The following is a 21,165-nucleotide window of genomic DNA, read 5'->3' as shown; positions in this document are numbered from 1 at the left end:
TTGTTCGGAAACTATGGATAATATAAAATATTGATATATCAAAGTATTGCAAGATTCTGTTTCGCAATTTTCGCAATACTGTATAGATTTTTCGGTACCACTTTAAAATAAGACTACCTTTATAAAGGGTTTATAAATGGTTTACAATTAGTTTATTAATGGTTACCAATTAGGTTGTAAATGCCTAAAAAATCATTAATAATCAGTTATAACACATACGTAGAAAGGGAAACAATGACCTGTTGTTTACCAAACAGTGAACCCACAGTCAGCTTTATTGTTGCCCTTTCTACGTATGTGTTATAACTGATTATTAATGACTTTTAAGGCATTTACAAACTAATTAGTAACCATTAATAAACTAATTGTAAACCATTTATAAACCTTATTTAACATAGCCTTATTTTAAAGTGGTACCGATTTTTCTTTACTAGTTAAGATTGATGTCAGAAGTGGTTAATTTAGTCTGTAACATTACAGAAATCATAACACACATCATACTAATGGTTTGCATCACAACATTATTAGAACTTTCAGTAACACTTTCTATGAATGTCATCTCTATAAGACCATAAACACATTCGTAACATTTTATAATGTATACATGGAGCATTCTAAGCACGTCTATAAATATTTAAAAAGTGAATAACACGTTAGAGCCATGTTTATTATGCATTTTATCTTGTGATCATACATTACATACATACATAGCTGAGCATATAATATGTATGTTAAAATAGTATATCTATCATTAATAAATTAATAAATCTGACACTTTCCATTGAAAACGAATGGGATACATCGCTGTGTGTTGACGCAATGGAGCAGTCTAAACGCAGCGTAACACTTCATACACCAACACCCTGACCATTAGTGTCCCTGCAGTGCTGAAAATGATCCCACCACTACTCAAATAATAATAGCTGCTCTGTGGTAGTTAGATTAGTATTAGTGTAGTCTGAATGAGACGTTTCTATCTTTTTGTAAACGGTTAAATAAATCCTAAGGCAAGGCAAGCTAATACGTTCAATAAGTTATAGACTGATTGCTGCATTGTATTTGTTAGATTTTAAAAGTTCGATTCGATTTTCTCTACATATGCTGTGGAAATATATTTTGTGGTAGGTTAAGTGGGCTATGAGTTGCAAAAGTTTGGGAAATCCTGGTGTAGAAAGAAGAACGTATGTGGTTTTAATAGCATGGCTAATCAGTGTATGTTGCATTTTTATTTTTTATTCAGTAAATAATATTTAACATTTAAAAATGTTTAATTTATTCGTTAACTCAGATTGTCATTCCTTTATTCCTAATATATGTAATTTAGTATGAGTATCCATTTAGCCTTCACTGTAGAGCCATTGAAGAACCACAAAAAAAAAAAAACAGTTCTCTGCATCATTAGCTCTGACTGAAACACGAATGACAAGATTAGCTGGTGTGTTTAGTGTTTGGTGGTGTGTGTGTGTGTGTGGTGTTGTGTGTTAGGGTGGAGAATGCGGTATAGAGAGGGTCTTTGTTTTGGGGGTTTTGGCTGACAGGAAGTGGTGGCAGAGGGACAGTGAGGGACACTCATCTCCCGCAGTGAGGAATGCTGGGAGTCGTAGTATCCCTTTTTGATCAGCGCTCGCTGACGGATCAGCCGGAGAAAGGCAAATGAGGATCAGACGAGCGCTTGTTGAAAACAGGAGCAGTTCTGACGTGCTTTTCTTCTCCTCACGCCGCCCGTCGCTTTCATCCCCACGTCTCAGGCGGCCTGGGAAACCGGCCTCTAACCCCGACTGCTGACCACGGAGTCCGCAGCACAACAAGGCCAGGATTCCTGCAGGTTTTAGAGGGATAATCACTGAATATTAGGCTTTTTGGGTCAGACCCAGCTAACATTATCTGGTTAGTACTCAGAACATTTTCTGGATGTTACAATTAACACTCTTAGAACTTCATAAGTATGTTTAGTAACATTTTAAAAAGGTTCCAAGAAGATTAGTCTGTTGCGTTACAGAAATAATGTTTTAGGAAAGTTCTGAAAGCTCACAACATAAAAATGGTTTGCATCACAACATTATTAGAACTTTCAGTAACACTTTCTATGAAGGTCATCTCTATAAGATTCAATAAACCCATTCATAACATATTATAATGCATCCATAAGGCATTATAAACATGGCTATAAATACTGTACTAAAAACAATGATAACCCATTATAGCCATGTTTATTATGCATTTTGACATTAATAATAAAAGTCTGTCACTTTACTTGGAGCACAAAAAGACCTGTTATAATACATTATAAGTAACTATAACTAATATACAATATTTAAGACAAGTATAATTCATTGAGTTTCATGTTATTGATGTATAACAATGCATTATGATCACAATTTATAATGCATAATAAACATGGCTATGATGGGCTTTACATGTTTATAAATATATATAGCCATGTATATAACACCTTATGAATGCATTATAATGTGTTATAAGTATGCTTATAGAGTCTTATATACATGACACCCATAAAAATGTTACCAAACTTTCCTCAGCTAGACAAATACATTTTCGGGACAATTAAAATATAAATATGATGAATAGTAATTAAAGTTTGCTTTTTTTTTGAAGGCCAAAAAGCACAGTATTTTGATAATGTTTTTTTATAAGGATTCTTTATTTTCTGTCCTGATATTTTTGGAGTGAGTGATATAGAAGTGTAGAAGTGTTTCTCAGCGCTGCTCCAGAAGGTTTCTCTGAGTACTGGATGTGTTGGGGTGTTGGGAGGTGGAACACTGGCTGATTGACTGGTGGAGTGTTTTTTTTCTGCTTGTTAAACAAGATAAAGCTTTCATTAGGGCCGGAGCAACGGGCAGCAGTGCCCACCGTGTCGCTACCCGTCGCCCGGCCACAGAGTGAGTTTCCTTGTTTGTCTGGAGCTGAGAGTGATTAATGCTCACACTGAGAGAGAGAGAGAGAGAGAGAGAGAGAGAGAGAGAGAGAGAGAGAGAGAGAGATAAAAGAAGTAAAAAGGTACGTTAGGACTTTAAGGAAGAGAAAGTGAAAAAGGGAAAATAAGAGGTGAGTGAGTGAGTTTGTGAGTTATTGAGTGAGTGAGTGAGTGAGTGAGTGAGTGAGTGAGTGAGTGACAAAAGGAAATTATTAGGACAGATCAATGAAAAATTAAATAATGAATAAAGGAATAAATAAATGATTAGGAAGGAGTAAGTGAGTGACTTGGTGAAGAATGGAATGAATTAATAGGGAGGGAAGGAATGAGTGAGTGATAAAGAAACGTGGAATTAATTGATGAAAAAGTGAGTAAGTGAGTAACAAAAGGAAATTTGAAGGATATATGAATAAAAAATTAAATAATGCATAAAAAATAAATAAATGAAAAGGAAGGAATAAGTGAGTGGGAAAGAAAAGGAATTAATTAATGTAAATTTGAGTGAGTGAGTAAGTGAGTGAGTGAGTGACAAAAAGAAATTGAGAGGACAGATGAATGAAAAATTAAAAAATAAATTAAATAATGAATGAACGAATGAATGAAAAGGAAGGAAGGAAGGAATGATGGAGTGGAAATGAAAAGGGGAATTAATTAATGTAAAAATGAGTGAGTGAATGAGTGAGATAAAAAGAAAGGAAGAAAAATAGGTGTAAGAGTGAATGAATGAATGAATGAATTAAGGGATGAACACATGATGAAAGAAAATGGGAAACAAAAGGTGAATTTTGTGTGTGAGTGAGTGAGTGAATGAGCGTATGACTGAACTAATATAAGAGAAAGGATGAAGAGAATAAGAGAGAAAATAGATAGAGAAAGAAAAAAGAGCGAGACTATGAGAGAGAGTTTATTAGAATTAGTTTATGCATTTTCACATTTTGAGCCATGCAGGGTGTATTTTTTAAACTTTCAGGATATAAATGATACAAACACACCAACACACCCCACCTGTATATCGAGTGAGACTGTGTGAGAGAGAGAGAGAGAGACTGTATTCAGTAATGGAGGAATGTTTGAATTGATGCTGTTGTCAGTTTTCAGTTTTTTCTCTGGATTGTGAAACAGTGAGGGTGTGTTATGAGGCGCCGAGCGTCCGGATCCACCCAGAACCGGAGTCGTCCGCCGACAGCACAAGGACATCAGCGTTTCAGCACCGTCACAGTGATAGATTCCAAACCCGAGCAGAGCCTCGTGCAGCGGGTCAGAACACGGCCCGGGCCACGAGACCGCCCGCATGTTTAATGATGCATTACTGAATAAACTGATCACTACAGCTACAAACAGATCCTTAAAGATAACCAAACACTAATACACCATATGAATTACACTGAAATGCCAAATGTTAAAAGTTATGGGACACAGTACTAGCCCCGTATACCATGACTTTTGTCATTTCTTGTAGAAGCTAAAGAATTCTTCATTAACCTGTAGGACATGTGGGCATCCTGGCTCGGGTATTGGTGGGAGGAGTCAACCTTTTAAATGCAGAAGTCTAAGATACAGTAGCTGCCAGAGAGAGGGAACTGTTGTCACCATGTGCTGCATATGTTTATATTTTATTATGCTAATTATTTTTTCCTTTTTTTTTCTTATTTCTTTTACATTTTAGTCTGTCCACTTATCCTTTTTTTCTGAATTATGTTTTTCTTCTTAATTAAAACTTTTAGTTTTTTTGTTTGCTTGTTTTTATTATACATTTACCATTTTTTATGGTTTTGTTTATGTAGTTCCGTATTTTAGCTCACCTGATTAAATGCTTGATTTTAATTTTAACTTATTTTTTAGTCCCTTTAAGTTGTAAATTCTCTGCTGCATTGAAAATGAGGATTACTCTTAATGTGCTTCTGAGTGAAAATAAAGGTTGTTTGATTGATTAATAGTAGGGGGGTTTTGTTTAGTATATAACAGCTACACAAGTTTTTGAACAGTATGACTGGAGTTTTTCTTTCTCCTGGTTCAGAGCCAGTATATGTTTTATATTTACACTGCTGGAGAGTAATGCAGGTCCTGGATCAGTGGAGCTCCCTGAAGAGGTGGGGGTTGAGTCTGGGGGGATTATGTCCCGGTGAGTGAACTTTTGGCCATAACTGCTCCATCCTTCTCCATCAGACCTTCACCTGCTCCTTGTTTCAGCTCTTACTGCTGAATAACTGACGCATGCAGTCCTACACTCAGACCCAACAAGTACAAAACAGTAGAAGAGACACAACTGAAACTACCTGAAACTAAGAAACTGTTTTTTTTTTTTTGCCCGCTACCACCCCCCCCCCCCCCCCCCTTTTAAATACAGTGTTTTCAATGGGACGTTCAGCGCAGACCTGAGCAGTGAACGCAGCACAGACCTTGCTCTTAATGTGTAAACAGCATGGAGCAGCAGAAACAACGTTTATTTATAACAGTATATTATCTGGATAATATATGAGATGAAACTCTGCCTAATCAGCAGTTTAGCTTAATTAAATTGAAGGGTATTTGACAGCTGGGTCAGATCGAGACAAGATCACGTTCTCACCTTAAACTTATTGCTTTAAAAAAAATTATAACATGTTCCTGATTCCAAATTAATCACATGTGTTAACGCTTTAATGTTGATAGCCTTAGAAAATATTTTATTTTTCTAATTTGAGGTTCAGCATATAGATCAGTATAAAGATAGACTGACATTATAAAAATGACACTGAATACAAGATAAAGTAACATGGAGTATATGTACATATGTTTGCACACTCATGTCTATACCCATTTAAACACGTAGTAAAAAAAAATAAAAAAAATAAAAATCTGACAGTGACGTTAAATGTTGTCTTTATTTATTTTTTTATTTATTTGTTCATCCATTTGTCCATTCGCCCATCAGGCCGTCAGCGTCGGACGGACAGTTAAGTGTAAATCTGTCTGTCTGATAGACGTTTCCTGTGTTGTATTTGAACATAAATGCAGCCGCCGTTCTCTTGTCACGTCCAGCCTGAGAGCCGGTATGATCCTAATGCACCCGAGTGCCCAACAATGGCCGGGCCGAGGGTTTTTCACGCTCCGCACGCAGTCCCCTCCGTCCATTAACCTGCCAGCGTCGGGCCAGTTGTCTGTTTGACGGAGAGCTGGAGCGCGCCGCCGGTCGTGATGGAGATGATGGAGGGAGGAAGACATGCTTTCAGAGTCTTTCACTTTCTGCAGATCTGAGATGTTACCACCACTGTGATCTTCAAAAGGCTTTAAGTGTAGTCGTATAAGGGTCCATAGGCAGGCTGGAGGGGGGGGCGGTGGCTTATGAGGCTCAATCTTGGGTGTTTTGCCAGAAGCCCTGAATCTTTTTTAAGCCCTGAATCATTTTTATATTATTTTATTTTTTTATCTCTGATAGGACTGGCAAAATCATTCCCTGAAAACAATTTTGGGAAATTATCACCAACCATCAATCTGTCCTGTGAGAGTTAAAGGAGAAAAATGGATATTTGGTGTGGTAAAACATGATAAAAAGTACTTATCTTTGATGAATACCCCACCTCCGTTCTCCCACAGCGTTCCGAGATCCAGGAATTTTAACAGTTTGGCCAAACGCCCTTCAGACTGGGTGACACGAGGCATAATTTGCCCCGATAAATTGCTTTTTCCACCGTTATCCAGCTCAAAGTAGCTCCACACCTCCTTGCTAGAATCCGGAGAGCCCTGACATTTAAAATGAGGCATTAATAACTTAAAAAGTGCAGAAGAAGCTTATTAAAAACCACTGTTTACATCCTATAATGCTAGCTTCAGCTCAGAGCGCCGCCATTACTCCAGGTGCCTGGAGTCTATGTAGTTTATCGGGGCAATTTATGCCCTGTGTCACCCAATCTGATGGGTATTTGGACAATCTTTTAAAATGTCTGGATCTTGGAAAGCTGTGGGAGAACGGAGGTGTGCTATTCATCAAAGGTAAGAACTTTTTATCATGTTTTACTACAGCAAAAGTCCATTTTACACCGGAGTTCTCCTTTAAGTTTTAAGATTTGACGATTTTATGATCCAAGCATTTCAATCATTCATTTAGCTCCTTATCATACTTATCATTAAAAAAATATCAAGCTATTTTAACAAGTCTGTGTCAGTCCTTTCACTGTCTGTCTGCCTGACTCTAATGCTCCAGAAAGAGACTTAATTTCCCATGATACACCTGCGCTCAACCCTCTGGACATGCTGGATCACGTGATGCATCAGCCAGCCTTCTGGCTCACCTGGCTATTGATTGCACACACCTGAACACATTACTATAAATAGCTTGCACTTGCATACACTCCTTGTCTGGTATTGAAGCTATTTTACATAGCTTTCCTGCTTCCTGTTCATTTTATTTCTGAACCTTTTTGCTTTTTGACTACTCTTTACCTTAGTCTTTTGTTTGTTAGATTTTTTTGGTATTGACCTATTTTTGTATTTTGACCATCCCTTTTGCCTTGCCCTTTTGTATGACCTCATTGCCTGCACACTCTGGTATGTTGACTCTGCCTGATCATTCTTCTTTGCATTTTCCCTTATTTAATAAATTATCTGTGTTGTATCCGCGCTTTTCTGTCCAGTATTTGGCTCCCGTGACAGTCTGAAAATTTCCTATTCCCCCTGCCAACTTGGGATAACTCCGCCTCCTTTAGGAAAGTGAACTTTGACACCAGTGACATCACATCCTTTACATTGTTTTATGTTCAGGGGACTGAAGACACTTACTGCATCTTTTAATTTCACCTAATATTTCTCATATTGTCTTCATAATTAATGTCATGAGGTAAAACTTAAGCTGCACACCCTGTCATGTTTTTAAAAAATAGAACAAGGACATCATTAACGATTCAATTACAAAGAAGCAATGAATGAGCAGGTGTCCCAATACTTTTGTCCATACAGTGTTTATTGCCATATTTTATGAGATAAAAGAATGGGTCGCTCTCAGGAGCTCAGTGAACTCCAGCACTGTTGTACTGTGATAGGATGCAGCACCTGAGCAAAAAAATGTCTAGTCGTGAAATTTCCTACTATTAAATATTCCACAGCCAACTGTCAGTGATATCATAACACAGTGAAAGAGACTGGGGACGACAGCAACTTGCTCTGTACGTGTAAAATAACAGAGCGGGGTCAGTGGATTGCAGGTGAGCGGATACTTTTGACAGATAGATAGATACTTAATTTATTTATTTTTTTATTTTAGTTTCAGCTTTAAACGCTTGCTGAAATATATATATATATATTTTTGCATGATGGCTTATAGAATGAGTCTGCAGAGATAATGGTTATTTTGTGTATCTCAGCTCATCACTAACAGAACTGCCTGCATTAGTGTTTGTGTGATGAGTAAAGCAGAGTAAACTGCACTGGTTTTATTTGTTTGTGGAAAGCCGTCTCCCGGCAGATGGTCTCAGCACAGAAAATCAATTTAATTCACTCAGCCTGAGAGTTTACAAGTGCTCGTCCAAAATCAGCTGAAATGAAGAGAGGGAGAGAGTGTTTGGGAACGTCACATGAATGAAAATCCAGAAAGTAGAAAAGGTGGTGATGACAGAGTGAAAAAAAACAGAGTAAAAACAGCAGTAGAGCTGGCATATTTTAATCTCTAATATAAATTGAAAAAAACATTTGATATTTGTAGATATAAATCATTATTTTTTACTAAAGTCTCTGCACTTATTTAACATTTAGAATGTTTTGTAAGCTATAAATGTATATTTGTACACTACATTACATTTTAATTATTAACATAAATTTCCTAATATATTATTATGTAGGCAGTTTAATTTAATTCCAAACAATGAATGAGCATGTGTCCCAATTTTCTTGTTCATACAGTGTTAAATATTTTAAGAGCATGGAGCTGCTTAATTAAAAAAAAAATAGAAGGGTGGCAGGCTCAGCTAACATTACTATCCTAGCCCTGTACAGCTTATGTCTTTCAACTAGAAAACACACAGTCTGTGTAGAGGTTGCACTTTATTACACTTTATTTTATTTAATTAATGTAAATAGAGATAAAAAATATATATATATGTATTTGAATGCTGGTGTTTATTGGCTCACCCTGCTAAAAATTAAGAGACCATTTCAGTTTCTGAATCAGTTTCTCTGATTTTGCTATTTATAGGTTTATGTTTGAGGAAAATAAACATTGTTGTTTTATTCTATAAACTACAGACAACATTTCTCCCAAATTCCTAATAAAAATATTGTCATTTAGAGCATTTATTTGCAGAAAATGAGAAATGGCTGAAATATCAAAGAAAGAATATGCCACGCTTTCAGACCTCAAATAATGCAAAGAAAACAAATTCATATTCATAAAGTTTTAAGAGTACAGAAATCAATATTTGGTGGAATAACCCTGGTTTTTAATCACAGTTTTCATGCATCTAGGCACTGGTTCTCCTCCACCAGTCTTACACACTGCTTTTGGATAACTTTATGCCTTTACTCGTGGTGCAAAAATTAAAGCAGTTCAGTTTGGTTTGATGGCTTGTTATCATCCGTCTTCCTCTTGATTATATTCCAGAGGTTTTTAATTCGGTAAAATCAAAGAAACTCATCATTTTTATGTGGTCTCTTATTTTTTTCTCCAGAGCTGTAGATTTTTTATGATATGCTTTAACTCTATGCTAAAGAATTAGTAGAGAATAGTAAAAGCTTGTAAGTATTGAGAGTAGCCTCAATTTAATATATTACCCTACTTATTGGCTTAATGGCAGCTGCTTAAGCTGCACAAAATCAATAAAATTATATTTTTGTTAGTTGTTAATATATAGAGGTTAATATACTAAACAAATGTTAGTATTGAAGCATTACTATCGGGGGTAGAGGGCAGAACTTAATGCCACTGTTACCAATCACTTCAGACTCTACACCACACTATATATTTGACTGGTCTGCCTCTTTAATTCTGGTATTTTTCCTCTGGATTGTACAGAATGGCCTTGATTCAAATCCAGAGGTTGGAGGCTTGTGATTGCTCAGTGCTCCGCTGGTGCCAGGAGGCCAAATGTCCTGCAATAGCTTATAAATAGATAATTCTTGTGAAATGATTGTAGTATGGCTCATGGCTCACACATTTTCCACTGGTCACATGGTCACGGCAGTGACCCGCCACAGGACTGGAAATCCCGAGCAAACCGAATGAAACAGTCAGGACTTTAATTTCTTTATTTTATTTAATTTACAGTAGATCAGGATTTAATTTAGAGTAGATCATAAAACTTACTGAACCAAGTGGTTAAAGGCTTTATACCCTCTGTACCCTAGCGAAAAAAAGTAGATTAAAGTATACTAAGCATTATTTGTGCTATAGGGCACTAAAGTGTTCTTGTAGCCACTTTATTAATCAGTATATTTAAAGAGTGCATAAAATAGAACAACATTATTTGTACTTATTATACTTTAACTGTATAAAAATAGTACAAAAGTCAAAACTTATTTAAATTGTGTTAAGTGTCCTTAACTATACTAAAGTGGAACTATTTTAACTCTACTTAAGTAACATTTAAATATACTACATCATGTATGTAACCCCATATTTTAAATATGCTTACAGTAAAATTATAATACATTTAATGAGTATTACAACTGTATCACTATTATTATACACCGGGTATATTAGAAATGTACGAAGAATTGATGTTAAGTATATGTGATCCATTTACATTAGAGTACAAATATGCTTCTTGTTCCTGTCTTTTGAAAGTATCACACTTCTAGTATATTTCATTGGGCATAAAAATATATTTGAATATTACTATACTATATTAATTTTTTTAGTGTTTGACTTTTAATGTATTATTTAATACTGTATACTATAATTTACTAATTATAATTACATAGCATTAAATTACATTATATATATTATATATTTTTTTCACTTATCAATGTAGCAATTAAATTTACTTTCTAAAAAGTTATATGATACATTGTACTTTAAGTGAACTACTGTAACAGCTGTTTTTAACACACTTTGCTAAAAAATTACAAAAGTATATTTGGAAATAAGTATTTTAGAAGTGTATTGAATTAAATTAAACTAAAATTGTACTTTATAGCAGTCTATTTTTATGTTTTTATATGTATATATATATATACAAATATATATATATATATATAAATATATAAATATGTATTATACATATATTATACAAATATATGTATATATTTTTATGCATTAAGTATGATCAAAGTTTACTTTCAAACATTTGATGAAAGCAAAATATGAATGTACTATTAATATATTTTAAGTAAGTACATAAATATATATATATAATATATTTATGTACATATATTTACAGCATACTTAGACATTTTTTCATATGTTTTAAGTACAATTAAGTATATATCTTTTTCACCAGAGTAGCTCACACCAACATTGTGTCATTGCTAAATACAATCAAATTCTCACAGCAATGGTCTAAAATATCTAGTAGAAAGTCTTCTCTGAACAGTAGAGACAGTTACTCCAACAAAGCAGGAAAAAATACTCTTAATTATGGAAGAGTGAGTATTATCCTGCTAAAAAATACCAGCAGTATTAATTTTATTAACGCAAATCTATGAGGAAAAACCTTTGTGGACAACCTATATTTCATTACAAAAACGAGACAAAACCTAAATATAAAAATATACTTGAAAAAAAAAAAAACTATGGTAAAATTTATTACACTTTTCGACAACTACTAAAAACTAAATGAATGGCTTTTATTTTAATAAATACTAGCAGTAAATAATCTCAAAATAAATATGTTTAAAAGTTGGTTTAAAATTCATTAGACTAAAACTAGACTAAAATAATAACCAAAAGACTAAAAAATGTTTAAAAAAAAATGATGGTACCACTTTAAAATAAGACTACCTTTATAAAGGGTTTATGAATAGTTTACAATTAGTTTATTAATGGTTACTAGGTTGTAAATGCCTTAAAATCTATATTGTTGCCATTTCTACGTATGTGTTATAACTGATTATTAATGATTTTTAAGGCATTTACAACCTAATTAGTAACCATTAATAAACTAATTGTAAACCAATTATAAACCCTTTATAAAGGTAGTGTTATTTTAAAGTGGTACCAAAATTATTATACATTTTAGTTAAAAGACTTAGACTGAAACTAAATCAAAATCTAAACCTGTCAAAATTAACACTGAATATAAGTTAGAAGCTCTAACATGAGAGAAAACATGTGGCTGCTGCAGGATATCCTGCACATACGCATATCGTTACTCCTTTATAAAAAACACGACGCACACAAAACGCTTTAGTGCATATAGTGTAACATACTGCACGTGTAACAGTGAATTACTGTTACACAGATTCCCAACCCTGCCCAACCAAATCCCAGCCCAGCTGAACGGTACGGCCAGCCATTACTCTCAGCCTTGTTTTCGAAAATCTGTGAGTGATATTGAGGTGCGGCGGACGTTGCCAGATCTGCACTCTTTTGGGCTGTAATGCATTATGTTTGTGAGGAGCTTATATTTTTGGATGATTTATCTATACGGATTTGGCCATTTGCCTCCGCATCAGATTCCTGCTGTCAGGCCGAGTGAGAGGACGCCGCGGAATAAAACGGGGCCACAGAAATAATCCACTAAATTTATATCCGCTGCCTCTCTGGAGCAGGACGGGGCTTATTGATATCGGGACGCAGTGCTGCACTTCTTTTCTAAGGCATCCTCACTTTCTCTTACCTTCCCTGTTTGGGAATAAAAAAGGGCTTCCAACCGGGCGCTCGGATTTCACGACTCGTTTTTTTTCCCCCCTTCCTTTTTTTTTTTCCAAAGGCCTGTGAAGCCTTTCGGAGGGCGCAGGTCTCAGAAAGAAAAGCGCTCTGATTCGAGACACCTGTCAGGGAAGTGGCCGTCCATAGCTCCCAGCACCTCTGATCTGGTTGCTCTTGAAATTCCAGTAAACGATACGGGCGGTTTACGGCCCCCCGCCGACCCCCTCCACCATACCCACTGGTCCCGGAGTCCGGCAGCCCTGATGATATTAGCTTACGTATCCAGATAGGATCGCGGTTACGGGGTGGTGAGATGGGCCGCAGACTGAACCCGACACCCGGGGCCATTGTCGGGCCATTGTCGGGCACACCTTCATGTTTTAGGGTGGGGTCGGCTCAGAACGTCTCTGCTTTCCGTATTTTCAGGCCGAGCCGGGTCTGGCTGCAGGGCTGAGAGCACATCACAGAGCGCGGGAGAAGTGATTCATTACCAGTCATAATACTCCGGACACAAAAGGAAGCAGGTGTACATCTGCTCAATGGAGGAATTCAACACCAGTCAACTGTGACTGCAAGACCAGCTTTGACATTTAAGGATTGCAAAAAATGACTGCAAGTTAGACTACATTGTAGTTGGACAAAAGTATTGGGACACATGCTATATACAGTAGTATTATTGTTGAGTCATCCAGGCTATAAAGGAACAGTTAAAGAATCATGTAGGAACTTTAAAGTTTGAAACAAATAAAAATACTCTGTGAAGCATTTAGATGCTCTTCTCTGAAGAGCTGTTAACTTGCTGTTTCTGAGGCTCTGGTAACACTGATGAACTTATCCTGTGCAACAGAGGTAACTCTTGCTCTTCCTTTCCTGGGGCGATCCTGATGAGAGCCAGTTTCATCAAAACATTTGAATTTTTCAGATTGACTGACCATTTGTCTGATCATTTCAAGCAATCAAGTATTTTTTTCTTTAACTAGTTGAGTATTTATTGTTATACTATGGATTAGAACATTACTCAAATAGATTTCACTATTCACTGTATACCTGTTACTCTACCTCTTCACAACTTTACAACTGATGCTCTCAAGCACGTTAAGAGGATTACAAATTCAGGAAATTAACTCTTGATGATTTCAGCACAGCTGTTAACTGAAAGCCTGAATTCCAGGAGACTCTACCTCATAAAGATGACTGAGAAAATGCAGAGATATGCAAAGCTGTCATCTAAACAAAAAAAAAAAATGAAGAATCTAAAATATAAAACATATTCTGTTTTTTTTTGTTCACTAAATAATTCCATATGTTTGGATGACTTTAGTAGACATTTTTAAATAATAAAAAACACTGATTTTAGGTGTTTTCAAACATTTGAAAGGTACTATATAATGGTGCTTTGTTTTACATCTAAATCATCAAAAAAAAAAAGAGAAGAACAGCAATGAACATACAACACTCACATTGACCGATGCTGGACTGACATAAATCAGACATATGTATTGCTCATTTGTTGTTTTTTATTTTTATTTTTTAATCGAGGGTATTTACTACATTTTGGATGGTGTTTGGTGATAAGAGCATTAGTGATTTCAGAATGATGGATGATCTTCCACCCACTTCATCCCTAACTCATCCCATCCAAAAGAATCATGTGGAGCTCCATTATTCCAGAGAACACAGTTCCACTTCTCCACAGCTCATTCTTAACTATGAGAACTCTCTTGGGGAAGATAAATATGGCTGTGATATTAAAAGCACTGAAGACTCTTCAGAGAAAACTCAATCACCCACAAACAACTGTTTTACTGTTTTTATCATCATGTGAAAATTCCTCTGCAGATCTTTCCCATTCTACACACTTGACCTTTAAGCTGCTGCAGGTCATGATGCACAGAGACACAGAGACACACACACACATGACATTACAGTTCTGAGCAGAAGGGTCAACTGCATCTACACACACACAAACACACTGCAGGTACATCATAAACACACAGAGCAGCTGTTTGGGTGGGTCGTTATTCTGAGCACTGCAGTGATTAGAATGGTGGTGGTGTATGAGGTGTTAGTGCGTGTTGTGCTGGTATGAGTGGATCAGACGCAGCAGTGCTGCTGGAGTTTTTAAACAATGTGTTCACTGTCTGTCGGATTGTTTTTCTTGATTGTGTTTCATCAAGATGCTGCCCACAGGACACTGATGGCTAAAAATTTTCTGGTCAGTGTAGACAGTAGTAAAAATGAGGTTGGATGCACTAGAGAGTAAACTGTGAGCAGTACAGAGAGAGAGAGAGAGAGAGAGAGAGAGAGAGAGAGAGAGGTAGAGAGAGTTACAGAGTGAACTGAATACAGAAGAGAGAAAGAGAGAGAGTTATCTAGGTGCAGTAAAGAGAGAGAGTGGTAGAGAGCGGTGGAGTACGAACTGGGTACAGTAAAGAGAGAGAGAGGTAAAGAGTGAACAGTGGACAGAGAGAGAGAGAAAGAGAGAGAGAGAGTGGTAGAGTATGAACTGGGTACAGTGTAGAGAGAGAGAGAGAGAGAGAAAGAGAGAGAGTGGCAGAGAGAGTGGTAGAGAGAGGTAGAGTATGAAATGTGTGCAGTAATAAGAAACAGAGAGAGGTAGAGAGGTAGAGTATGAACTGGGTGCAGTAATAAGAAACAGAGAGAGGTAGAGAGGTAGAGTATGAACTGGGTGCAGTGATAAGAGAGAGAGAGAGAGAGTGGTAGAGAGAGGTAGAGTATGAACTGGGTATACAGTAAAGAGAGAGAGTGGTAGAGAGAGGTAGAGTATGAACTAAGTGCAGTAAAGGGAGGGAGAGAGAGAGAGGTAGAGAGAGGTAGAGTATGAACTGGGTGCAGTAATAAGAGAGAGAGAGAGAGGTAGAGAGAGGTAGGGTATGAACTGGTTGCAGTAAAGAGAGAGAAAGAGAGAGAGAGAGAGAGAGAGTGGTAGAGAGTGGTAGAGTATGAACTGGGTGCAGTAAAGAGAGAGAGAGAGGTAGAGAGAGGTAGAGTATGAACTGGGTGCAGTAAAGAGAGAGAGAGACAGGTAGAGTATGAACTGGGTGCAGTAAAGAGAGAGAGAGAGAGAGAGAGAGAGAGAGAGAGGTAGAGTATGAAATGGGTGCAGTAATAAGAAAGAGAGAGGAAGAGAGGTAGAGTATGAACTGGGTATACAGTAAAGAGAGAGAGAGAGATAGAGATAGAGTGGTAGAGAGAGGTAGAGTATGAACTGGTTGCAGTACTGTAATTAGTTGCACCTGTTTCCTGCACAGCTCTGCTCCGGTTTCTCTACAAACGCATGCAGATTAGGGATGAAAGGGCCGGCGGGCAGAGCGGGCACTGCCTCCTCAATGCCCTCTTTGTTGCCAGTTGTCAAAGCAGCCCCCTGAAATGTGTGACCCGGCACACGGGGGGTTCTGGAGTTCCACACAGAGAACAGCAGGACAACACCCAGCCACGGGCTGCAGTACCATAACCACAGGGGGGAACCAGGGGTCAGCAGCAGGCCAGTCCGTACACTATATGAACAAACGTATTGGGACGTGCTGGGAGGACTTTTTACTAGATTTTAAAGCATCACTTCTGTGAGGATTTGATTGCATTCATTAAAACAGCAAGAGTTAGTAAGGCCAGCATGTTAAAAAATTATCACTACACCACCTTATTTTCAACTTCCCAACTCATTCCATCCAAAAGTTTTGGACAAAGCACCATCCACCATTCCACAGAACACAGTTCCACTGCTTCACAGCTCAATACCTGGGGGCTTTATATCCCTCTATAGTCCAACCCATAGCCTACACCGTCAGAGAATACTCAGCTGATCACATGACGCTATGGTGTTCCCACTCTCCAAGTTACTAATTGTTTCTACCTGTCCTTTCTAGTATAAATACCCCTCCCTCATTTTGCTCTGTTCCCTGCTGAGTATTGAATCTAGTTGTAGCTAGTTCTTCTACAACACAAGTTCTTCTTGCCTTGCTCTCTGTATTTCTTATTTCTGTTGCCCATTTTTGTGTATTTTTGACTTCTCTTTTGCATTAGCCCTCTCTCTGCTGGATTTACAGTGTTGGACCCTGTTTTTGCCTGACTACACTCTGGTATAATGTTTATATTTGCTGCCATATTGTTACTGACCCTGCCTGCCCCTGACTACTTTTGTAAGCCTAGCCCCTTTCTTAAAAATCTGCAGGTGTCTGTCATGAGTCTAGCCAGTGTGACACAACAAAAACAAAATTAAGCAAAACTAAAATACAACGATACAATAAGATTTTATTAATAAGAGAGAAAAAATATGTTTTTTTATAGCCTTATATATTTTCTATTCTTCTTTGTTTTTATTTATGTTTGAATATGTTTCTTTTCGTATTGTGTTGTTGCTGCTGGATGCCTATTCCAAATTTCCTTTGGAATAAATAAAGTATCTATCTATCTATCTATCTGTCTATCTGTCTATCTGTCTATCTATCTATCTATCTATCTATCTAATCAGAAGTTAAAGTTTATAATACAGGTATGTTCATTAACTAAAGGTACTGAAGACGTACCTCAGTAACAGCTTTGTACCATTTCTTCTAAATGTGTGTCATTAGAAATAATGCCAATAGGTTCATGGTTGTTTGTTTATCTGCTCAAAAAAAGTCCTATTCTATTGGCAAAGTGTGCACAGAAATTAAAATTTAAAATATATTAAATATATCTAGATCTGTTCTAATTTGTGGCCTTCTAGTGGGTTTGAGTCTTTAACTATATAAAGCAGGCATTATGACATTTATATAGTGTTTTATAAAGTGTACATTCAGTCTTTATGACAATATACAGCCAATAGAAATGCAATGCATTGTCAGATTTTCCACAAGTTTGCAGTAAATGTACAAGCAGTGCAACCTAGTGGATGATGGTAGTAACTGCACTCTCTTCTATCATGGTCTCATGATGGGCATTTAAGGCTTCCTTTGTTTGAAATTTTTTTTGCCTTCATTTATTTGCTCATTTCTTTACTCATTAAACCTGTTTCATCTGAACTGTATGAGCTGCAGAGCTTGCAGAATAAAAATGGTGATTTCCAACTATGATGTTAATAAATCCAGACAAAGAGAATAAAATATATTTAGTTTAACCAACAACCAGTGAACCAGAGCATTAAAAAAAACTTTTGCGACATTCAGGGTTCACTGACATAAACTATACAAAACTGGACAAAATGATCATGTAACAAGATATTTTGAAATGGTTGTTCCATTGTCCTCTTAAATTAAACACACTGATCTCAAATAACAAAACAAGTCAAAGTTTTTATGAAAGTTGCATAAATCACATACATTTTGAAGGAGCTTTTCCAGTGATGTTCTTTGCACTGCCACCTATTGTTTCAAACTATACATGGATTTCATAATTTCAAATAAAAATCTAAAAAGAAAGCATCCCAAGGAGCACTGTTCAAACAACCAATCTAAAATGGATTGCAAATTTTACAACTGCAAACCACCTAAGACATGAACATCAACCCAAACTGAAAGATCGAGCAAGTAGAGCACTGGTCAGAAAAGCAGACAAGAGGCCCATGATCACTCTGGAGGAGCTGCAGAAATCCACAGCTCAGGTTGTTCAGGAGAATCGGTCCACATGACAACTATTAGTAGCGCACTGCACAAATCTGGCCTTTATGAAAGAGTGTCAAGAAGAAAACCATTGTTGAGCAAACGTGTGGAAGAAAGTGCTGTGTAAATAGATGAGAGCAAAGTTACAACGTGCACTGTGGCAAAAAAAAAGTAACCCTGTACACACCATCCCCACTGTGAAACATGGTGGTGGCAGCATCATGCTGTACGGATGCTTTTCTTCTTTAGCAGGAACAGTGAAGCAGGTCAGAGTTGATGGGAAGATGGATGAAGTTAAATACAGGGCAGTCCTTGAAAAAAGACTTTTAGACGCTACAAAAGACTTGAGACTGAGACGGAGGTTCACCTTCCAGCAAGACAATGACCCTAAACATACAGCTAGAGCTAAAGTAAAATAGTTTAGATCAAAGAATATGGATGTGTTAGAAATCGCATTGAGCTTCTATGATAAGACACGGAAATTGCTGTTCACAGACACTCTCCATCCAACCTGGCTGAGCTTTTGCTGTTTTGTAAAGAAGAATGAGCTAAAATCTCAGTCTCTAGATGTGGAAAGCTGGGGGAGACAAACCCCCAAAAGACTTGCAGCTGTAACTGCAGTAAATGGTGGCTCTACTTAATACTGATATATTTGCATATCACACTTTTGAAATGTTTTATTTGATTAAAATGTTGAAAGACATGTATTATATTTGTTCCACTTACAATTACATGCTATATGTGTTGATCTGTCGTTTAACATCTCAAAAAAAAATACATTGAAGTTTGTGGTTGTAAGGTGACAAATGTAAAAAAGGGGGGTATAATAAACCATATCGTTCAGCATCAGTACTTGACTTCATCAATGCTCTAGAGCAGGGGTCGGCAATAGGCGGCCCCCGGGCCAGATGTGGTCCGTAAGCATGAAACATCTAGCCTGTGAGGATGTTTGAAGAATAATGAACGATAATGAAAAAATAAATAAAATAAAAATGCTTCTCTGGTGAGCTTTTGTTTACATCCCTCCCCTGTCTCTCTCTCTGTCGCTCTCAGCGTGACTTTAGTTTCCAACTGTTCTTGTTTTTCCACCACTTCTTGGGCTTCCTATCTCCTTATAAGGGCATTTTTTTTTTCCCGGTCGTGTCCCAATTCACTAGGGGGGGCAGCGATAGTGTATTGGACCGTGACCCTGACGACACGGGTTCAATCCCACATCCCCTGCTTTGAGATCAACTGTTGGGTTTCAATTGGGTTCAACAACCCTCTGGGCTGCAGAACTATTAGTCTGTATCACTCCATCCCATTACACTTGATTTTCCAAAACATAAATTATTTTATGGCCCGCCACATAATGGCTTGGAAAAAAGAATTTTCTAATTTCTAATTTCTAATTTTCTAATATCAAAGTTAAAGCTTTCCCAGATGATTTTAGAGAATATTACCACAGCAAAGAGGATCAAATCTCAATTAAGATGATCAGGTGTCCCAATACTAGTATATACAGCCATTGGTCAAACAGATAAATTTGATCTGAGTAAAAAAAAAATCTGAATTGATTAATAGTGCATGTATTAATGAACCGTAGAGTGCAGAAAGTTCAGGTGATAAAAGTTATTCATTGAGCCGTTGAGCTCTGTAGTGTTCGTTGTTTACTCGACGCTCTCACCTCTGTTGTTTTGTGCCTCTATTGCTTTGCCAAAACAAACAAATTGCCCATCTCATTCTCGCGCAACTCAGGAGGTAAACAGAGGGGCGGCGGATTAAATTTGGTAATTACTTTCATGTGAAAACAGCCGATAAGTAGCCATCAAAATCACAGGAGCTTTCCCCCAGGAGCGGTTCTGCTTGAAGGAGGGGAGGCTTGAAATTACAGTTAATCGCCCACAGTCTCATGAAGGTCAACGTTCATTATACAGAGGTGTGGGCGGGGGGGCGGCTGAGAACAGCGCAGAAATAGTGAAAGTTTAGTGATGTAGTTTCCCTCAGACAGTAATGAGGGGCTGGGTTTGTTGGATTTGAATTGTTGGAAAGGGAAATGAGCCTAAAGCATGTGGTTCAAGATGTCTAAATAAAGCCATGCAAACTGGTGGCCTGGGGGTGCTGAGGTAGACTTTGCTAAGCGTTATTTAACTCTAAAAGGGCCCAGAGAAAGAGTTACGACCTGCCTGAGAGAATTATGATCTCAATATGAGTGCAATTTGGAGACTGATACCAGTTTACAAGACATGCAAGACATTACAAGACTAATTTTTAACCCAATAACAGGCTGCTCAGATGGTCAATCCTAGATTCCTCCGAGCCCAGAGAAGTCCAGACTGCTTCTGGACATGGTTAATATAAGGCTTGTGTTTTGCAAAGTAATGCTGTTTCAAAGCATTTAGGGGCTCCAATCAAAATGGGCCATTAGTAACCATTAGTTACAGTGTTACTAATTAAGTCTATGTACTAGTGATAGTAAATGATCAGTGGTGTGCAGTAAGGCCCTTCTAACCCTTCAGAGAAAGGGTGACAAAAAGTGCATGTAAATAAATACATTTTTTTATCAGGAAGTATATAATATAATTATTGTAAGTGTAAGCATTTATTTTACAAATTAACAAAAAATAAAAAACAGCAACTAACTTAAAGCATTAGTCTGTGTTTTTCAGTTGCTACAGGACTCTTATCTGACTGACAGCGGTTTTAACCAATCAAAACTTTTTAAAATGGCTTCTGCTCACGTGCCTGCATGCCCCTTCTGCTGATTTTGAGAAGGGTGCAGTAATGAGTCTATTAGCAAAGTCATAGGACAATCTAACTAATCAGATTCATGATTTTCACTCCGGGGGCGGGGCCATGGCTGCCTAGCCCCT

The sequence above is a fragment of the Astyanax mexicanus genome, chromosome 5 (assembly GCF_023375975.1).
Source record: "Astyanax mexicanus isolate ESR-SI-001 chromosome 5, AstMex3_surface, whole genome shotgun sequence".
Lineage (NCBI taxonomy): Eukaryota > Metazoa > Chordata > Actinopteri > Characiformes > Acestrorhamphidae > Astyanax > Astyanax mexicanus.
Note: the sequence above shows the minus strand (reverse complement) of the source record.